Source organism: Bubalus bubalis, chromosome X (genome assembly GCF_019923935.1).
Source record: "Bubalus bubalis isolate 160015118507 breed Murrah chromosome X, NDDB_SH_1, whole genome shotgun sequence".
Classification (NCBI taxonomy): domain Eukaryota; kingdom Metazoa; phylum Chordata; class Mammalia; order Artiodactyla; family Bovidae; genus Bubalus; species Bubalus bubalis.
In genome coordinates, this window is record NC_059181.1 from 129759284 (window position 1) to 129767814 (window position 8531).

Here is an 8531-nt window from a genome sequence, read left to right on the forward strand (position 1 = left end):
TCTTAATACTCCATCTAGGTTGATCATAACCTTTCTTCCAAGGAGCAAGTGTCTTTTAATTTCACGGCTACAGTCACCATCCACAGTAATTTTGGAGCCCAAGAAAATAAATCTACCACTGTTTCCACTGTTTCCTCACTTTGATCAAGAGGCTCTTTAGTTATTCACTTTCTTCCATAAGTGTGGTATCATCTACATATTTGTCCCTGTTATTGATATTTGTCCCAGCAATCTTGATTCCACCTTGTGCTTCTTCCAGCCCAGTGTTTCTCATGATATACTCTGCATATAAGTTAAATAAGCATGGTGACAATATACAGCCTTGACATACTCCTTTCCCGATTTGGAACCAGTCTTTAGTTCCATATCTAGTTCTAACTGTTGCTTCCTGACCTGTATACAGATTTCTCAAGAGGCAGGTCAGGTGGTCTGGTATTCCCATCTCTTGAAGAATTTTCCATAGTTTGTTGTGATCCACACAGTCAAAGGGTTTGGCACAGCCAATAAAGCAGAGGTAGATGTTATTCTGGAACTCTCTTTCTCAATGATCCAATGGATGTTGGCAATTTGATCTCTGGTTCCTCTGCCTTTTCTAAAACCAGCTTGAACATCTGGAAGTACACAGTTCATGTACTGTTGAAGCCTGGCTTGTAGAATTTTGAGCATTACTTTACTAGCATGTGAGATGAGTGCAATTGTGCGGTAGTCTGAGCATTCTTTGGCATTGCCTTTCTTTGGGATTGGAATGAAAACTGACCTTTTCCAGTCCTATGGCCACTGCTGAGTTTTCCAAATTTGCTGGCATATTGAGTGCAGCACCTTCACAGCATCATCTTTCAGGATTTGAAATAGCTCAACTGGAATTCCATCACCTCCACTAGCTTTGTTCGTAGTGGTGCTTTCTAAGGCCCACTTGACTTCCCATTCCAGGATGTCTGGCTTTATGTAAATGATCACACCATCGTGATTATCTGGGTCATGAAGACCTTTTTTGTATAGTCTTTCTGTGTATTCTTGCCACCTCTTAATATCTTCTGCTTCTGTCAGGTCCATACCATTTTTGTCCTTTACCGTGCCTATCTTTGCATGAACATGTGTCACTCTAGGAAGGTTCGTTAATCTATCCAAGGCACCATATATATCTCTCCATGCATGCTAAGTCACTGTATTGTGTCAACTCTTTGTGACCCACCCCCCTCCCCCGGACTTAGCCCACCAAGTTCCTCTGTCCATGGGATTCTCCAGGCAAGAATACTGGAGTGGGTTGCCATTTCTTTCTCCACCATATATATCTCTAAGCTCATGTTTGTAATGGGAATATTGTGGTCATTTCACAACATAATGATTTAGTTTAAATACAAATCATAGTGATATATAGTAGTTTTTTACACTTATGTAGAGATGTTTAATATAGTACTTAACAAAATGAATTGACTCTCCTCTCTTTCTGCTCATCAACAGAAGAAGGTAATGAAGATATAATGTCCCACTAATCCCCTATCATAAGGAAATTGATAGCAAAGGCTTTCTATAGAGAGAAAAATGGAGATGATTGCAAACGTTTGCAGATGAGCACAGAGAGAGGAACAAACATCTGAAACTATGTGTAATCATGTCAATGTGCATATTATGATACCTTCATGTACACAACAGTGCATATGTGAGGGGAAACAATGAATGAGAATTAAAATGTGATATCAGCATATAGGTAGCACAGAAGAGAAGCTAAATCATATTTAAGAGAAAAATGCTTTTCACAGCAGCAGGACTTTATGTATAATCTAAATGAAAGTATTATTGTAAGTTAAAAGAAAGTCTGCAGCAATCAAAAGGAGCAATTGTTAGGCCTGAAACATGGGATATATGCAAGGAGACATAGAATGACACGGTTTACCAAGGCACTATGACAGGCTGATCAAAACATCCAGTCTCCACGGCATGGGAATCCATACTACAGAAGTAACTACTTAGTGACTCCTAAGTAGATCTTTCCTACTGATTTACACTTAGGCTTTTTCCAGTATTTTGCTGTTACAAAGACTGCTGTAGTAGTGAATATCCTGTTGCATGTCTCTCTTTCCACACATGTAAGTGTATAATCCAGGTTTAATGATGAATATTTATGAAAATTAAATGAGCACTAGGTCCTTTCCATATGTTTGCTGCTGCTGCTGCTAAGTCGCTTCAGTCGTGTCTGACTCTGCAGCCCCATAGACGGCAGCCCACCAGGCTCCCCCGTCCCTGGGATTCTCCAGGCAAGAACACTGGAGTGGGTTGCCATTTCCTTCTCCAATGCATGAGAGTGAAAAGTGAAAGTGAAGTCGCTCAGTCATGTCCGACTCCTAGCGACCCCATCGACTACAGCCCACCAGGCCCCTTCGTCCATGGGATTTTCCAGGCAAGAGTACTGGAGTGGGTTGCCATTGCCTTCTCCGTTCCATATGTTTAGTACTATGTTATAGAAAAGAAGGTTTATGCTATTAAAGAATTTCTAATATGGCTGCAGAGTTAAATCTAACATATATGACCAGTATAGATCACCATATAAAGAAGCGGCAAGTCATCAGATTGTTACTACTCGAGGGATTCAGAGGTGCCATGGGGGTGAGGAAAGCTTTGTATTATATAAGCTCTCTTAAATTCTAAAACTAAGGTAGACCTTTGCCTAAATATTGGAAGCTCCCAACACTGTAAATTTCCTGTTAACCTCATAATGAAATTCTGTTCCAGATAGCTGACCTCTGCAATTTTCTAAGTAGAATAATAAAAATAATTTTATCATAAGGTAAAAAATGCAACAAGCTTGACTGTCAGTTAAATACATGGGGCACCAGACTTGAGTGGCTAGAGACCAAATTTTCATAGGTACTGTTCACATCTTCTGATCCTTCTAAACATTTCACATAGAGAACCCTGATGAATTTATCAAAAATCAGGGTAAATTTTAGACATTAAATAACATCTAAAGGCCACAGTTAAATTCACCCATTCCAGTCCATTTTAGTTCGCTGATTCCCATGGGTGAATTTAACTCAGATGACAATTATATCTACTACTGTGGGCAGGAATCCCTCAGAAGAAATGGAGTAGCCATCATGGTCAACAAAAGAGTCTGAAATGCAGTACTTGGATGCAATCTCAAAAATGACAGAATGATCTCTGTTTGTTTCCAAGGCAAACCATTCAATATCACAGTAATCCAAGTCTATACCCCAACCAGTAACGCTGAAGAAGCTGAAGTTGAATGGTTCTATGAAGACCTACAAGACCTTTTAGAACTAACACCCCAAAAAAGATGTCCTTTTCATTATAGGGGACTGGAATGCAAAAGTAGGAAGTCAAGAAACACCTGGAGTAACAGGCAAATTTGGCCTTGGAATACGGAATGAAGCAGGGTAAAGACTAATAGAGTTTTGCCAAGAAAATGCACTGATCATAGCAAACACCCTCTTCCAACAACACAAGAGAAGACCCTACACATGGACATCACCAGATGGTCAACACCGAAATCAGATTGATTATATTCTTTGCAGCCAAAGATGGAGAAGCTCTATACAGTCAGGAAAAACAAGACCAGGAGCTGACTGTGGCTCAGATCATGAACTCCTTATTGCCAAATTCAGACGTAAATTGAAGAAAGTAGGGAAAACCACTAGACCATTCAGGTATGACCTAAATCAAATCCCTTATGATTATACAGTGGAAGTGAGAAATAGATTTAAGGGACTAGATCTGATAGAGTGCCTGATGAACTATGGAATGAGGTTTGTGACATCGTACAGGAGACAGGGATCAAGACCATCCCCATGGAAAAGAAATGCAAAAAAGCAAAATGGCTGTCTGGGGAGGCCTTACAAATAGCTCTGAAAAGAAGAGAAGTGAAAAGCAAAGGAGACCAGGAAAGATGTAAACATCTGAATGCAGAGTTCCAAAGAATAGCAAGAAGAGATAAGAAAGCCTTCTTCAGCAATCAATGCAAAGAAAGAGAGGAAAACAACAGAATGGGAAAGACTAGAGATCTCTTCAAGAAAATTAGAGATACCAAGGGAACATTTCATGCAAAGATGGGCTTGATAAAGGACAGAAATGGTATGGACCTAACAGAAGCAGAAGATATTAAGAAGAGGTGGCAAGAATACACAGAAGAACTGTACAAAAACATCTTCACAACCCAGATAATCACGATGGTGTGATCACTCAACTAGAGCCAGATATCCTGGAATGTGAAGTCCAGTGGGACTTAGAAAGCATCACTACGAACAAAGCTAGTGGAGGTGACAGAATTTCAGTTCAGCTATTTCAAATCCTGAAAGATGATGTTGTGAAAGTGCTGCACTCAATATTCCAGCAAGTCTTGAAAACTCAGCAGTGGCCACAGGACTGGAAAAGGTCACTTTTCATTCCAATCCCAAAAAAAGTCAATGCCAAAGAATGCTCAAACTACCGCACAATTGCATTCATCTCACATGCTAGTAAAGTAATGCTCAAAATTCTCCAAGCCAGGCTTCAGCAATACATGAATGATGAACTTCCAGATGTTGAAGCTGGTTTTAGAAAAGGCAGAGGAACCAGAGACCAAATTGCCAACATCCGCTGGATCATCAAAAAAGCAAGAGAGTTCCAGAAAAACATCTATTTCTGCTTTATTGACTATGCCAAAGCCTTTGACTGTGTGGATCACAATCAACTGTGGAAAATTCTGAAAGAGATGGGAATACCAGACCACCTGATCTGCCTCTTGAGAGATTTGTATGCAGGTCAGGAAGCAACAGTTAGAACTGGACATGGAACAAAAGACTGGTTCCAAATAGGAAAAGGAGTACATCAAGGCTGTATATTGTCACCCTGCTTATTTAACTTATATGCAGAGTACATCATGAGAAACGCTGGGCTGGAAGAAGCACAAGCTGGAATCAAGATTCCTGGGAGAAATATCAATAACTTCAGATATGCAGATGACACCAGCCTTATGGCAGAAAGTGAAGAGGAACTCAAAAGCCTCTTGATGAAGGTGAGAGAGGAGAGTAAAAAAGTTAGCTTAAAGCTCAACATTCAGAAAACGAAGATCATGGCATCCTGTCCCATCACTTCATGGGAAATAGATGGGGAAACAGTGGAAACAGTGTCAGACTTTATTTTTCTGGGCTCCAAAATCACTGCATATGGTGACTGCAGCCATGAAATTAAAAGACGCTTACTCCTTGGAAGGAAAGTTATGACCACCCTAGATAGCATATTGAAAAGCAGAGACATTACTTTGCCAACAAAGGTCCATCTAGTCAAGGCTATGGTTTTTCCAGTGGTCATGTATGGATGTGAGAGTTGGACTGTGAAGAAGGCTGAGCACCGAAGAATTGATGCTTTTGAACTGTGGTGTTGGAGAAGACTCTTGAGAGTCCCTTGGACTGCAAGGAGATCCAACCAGTCCATTCTGAAGGAGATCAGCCCTGGGATTTCTTTGGAAGCAATGATGCTAAAGCTGAAACTCCAGTACTTTGGCCACCTTATGCGAAGGGTTGACTCATTGGAAAAGACTCTGATGCTGGGAGGGATTGGGGGCAGGAGGAGAAGGGGACGACAGAGGATGAGATGTCTGGATGACATTGACTCAACGGACGTGAGTCTGGGTGAACTCCGGGAGTTGGTGATGGACAGGGAGGCCTGGGGTGCTGCAATTCATGGGGTCGCAAAGAGTCGGACACGACTGAGCTACTGAACTGAACCAAACTGAAAGGCCACAGTAACAACAATAACATATACTACCAATATCTTCTCTGCGTGTGTGTGTGTCTGTCGCTCTCTAACACACAGACAAACAGAGCTTATTTTAATCCTCATAACAGAACTTTTGGTAGGGAGATACTGTTATTATCTCATTTTTACTTAGAAACTGAGAATTTAGAGAATATAAATGGTTCAACTAGCAATTGCAGAGCTACTGGCTGAAAATTTTATTATATTGTGATTCATCTTTATTGTGTTTATTAAATTTGAGATAAAAGAGATAGGAGATGCCTTGATCAACTGGAGAAGAAAAGAATACATAATTTGCCTTGCTCACTTTATTTTCATTGTGGCGAATATTGAGGTGCCAGAGTTACTTTTGAGAGGAGCATCTTTATTTCTACATAGCACTGCAAGCGGGGATATTCAGGCTAGTTTTGCCTTAGTATTTTAAGGAAGAAAGTGATAATATTATGCTAGTTAAAAGCAGGGTGCCTGGAGCAGTTTTGTACCTGGATTTTTAACATCAGCCTATCATTTATTATCAGTGTAACCTTGATCAAGTTACTTGAACTCCTTAGTTTCTTCATTTGTGACATGGAAACAGTAGTACTTAGCTCTTAAGAGGTAAGTATATATACGTGTGGGAATAAATGACATGATGTGTTTTAAGTGTTAGTGCAATACTTGGATCATAAAAAGTAATCGGAAAGTGTTAGCTGTTATCATTCTCACCTTGACTGCATTTCCAGGTAATAAATTTGCTTAGAGTAGTGGCTCCACAACTTGAGGGTGTATAAGGATCCCTTGGAGAGATTTTTCAAGCACAGGTTACTGGGCTCCACACCCGGGTCTACTGATTCAGTAGTACTCAAGTGAATCTGAATATTAGTATTTCTAACAAGTTTCCCATGATATAGATGCTGCTTGTCCAGGTCCCACACTTTGAGAACCAGTAGCGTAGAGTATAGTGTTAATCAAAGCTAGATAATAGCTGTGGCCTTAATTTTTTGGCTAGTTTTTATTGGTTCTCCATCATCTAACAAGCTGCTCTCCTTAGAAAAAAGTCAGATCTCTCAGAGGTAGCCAATCACCTGGGGAGCTTCATGGTTACCATTCACTGCATCAAATTTCAAAGAAGTGAAATTTGAAAGTAGAGAATAAGGCAATTCATCAACAACCTTAATCCTGATTATTTGTGGGTAGTGAGATTATAAATGCTTTAAATTTCTTTTAATACTAAAATATTTTCAATACTGTTACACTGAAGTCCTATTGATTTTTATAGTCTGAGAGGATTTATTAAAGAATATAGCTTATTTAAGAGGTTAATCAGGAATATCAATTCTGTGAGAAAACTGATGTGACTTTTAACCATTTATACCAGTAAAACCTCACAGCATGTAACTTTATTTTGAATGCCCCACCTGAGACACTCATTTCTTGGCTTTCCCTAATCTCAAACACAACTCTCAAAGAGTTCATTGTAACACATACAGAATTACAATATAGAGAACACCATTCTAAGCATGTAGGCTGCTATTTCAATGATTCAATGAACTTATATTTTTACTCTCTTTATTTTGAAAATATTTGTTATCCCTTTAGCAACTTTAGTGTTGAGTCTATTATTTAGAGTCTTCTCTTTTTGAATTATAAGTACCATGAATATGTATTTAGCATGAAACAGTGGGTTTGTAATAAAATGATGATCCTATTACATTTCAACAAATGGTTCCTGGTAAACTAAACTATGAAGACAGTGCTTGGCTTGAATGTATAAACCAGGTGGCACAGGCTTCCCTGCTGATTGCATTTGTTTCTCTAAACCATTCCTGGGAATTCATTAGGGAACATTTGCTACAAAACAGCATTGAATGAGAGTAAATAGAATGTAAAAAATCATAGAAGCCCAAGGTAATTGGTCAACTTATTAGAAAAAATTTACTGGTTATCTATTGCATATTTTGGAGAAGGCAATGGCACCCCACTCCAGTACTCTGCCTGGAAAATCCCATGGATAGAGGAGCCTGGTAGGCTGCAGTCCATGGGGTCACTAAGAGTTGGATACAACTGAGCAACTTCACTTTCACTTTTCACTTTCATGCATTGGAGAAGGAAATGGCAACCCACTCCAGTGTTCTTGCCTGAAGAATCCCAGGGATGGGGGAGCCTGATGGGCTGCCATCTCTGGGGTCACACAGAGTCAGACATGACTGAAGCGACTTAGCAGCAGCAGCATTGTGTATTTAGCTCTATACTAGGTGATGTGTGGTTACTTGAAGAATTAATTTTGTATGCTGATTGGGAGATTTGTGTTATAAACTGTCTAACATACAGAGCAAGTAGCAGAGACAGTAAATACTTTATAGGTTTAAAGACATTTTTTATCTATCCAAGGACAAATCCATTAACTACTTGATATATCAGTTTCCTTATGTTAAACAATGGATACAAATAGTTCTTTCACATGGTTGTTATGAAGATTAAGTGACTTAATATGTGTAAAATTCCCAGTTCTGTGTCTAGCATTTATTTGTTCAGTAATACAGGTATTAATAGAGAGTGGAAGATGTCTTTAGCATTCTGGAACTCTAAATGCCTGCCTTTCCCATAACTCCCTTCTGAGTCAAAAGCTATTTCTGTATATAGTTATGGAGTCTTATGATATTTGACTCTGCTTCCAACATTATTTTATTTATCAATGTCTGTATCTATAATTGTTCTTATATAGTATATCAGGTATGTGACTTGTGATATACAAAAGGGATTTTTCACTTAATTGGAAGAAATAATGTCTGTATTTC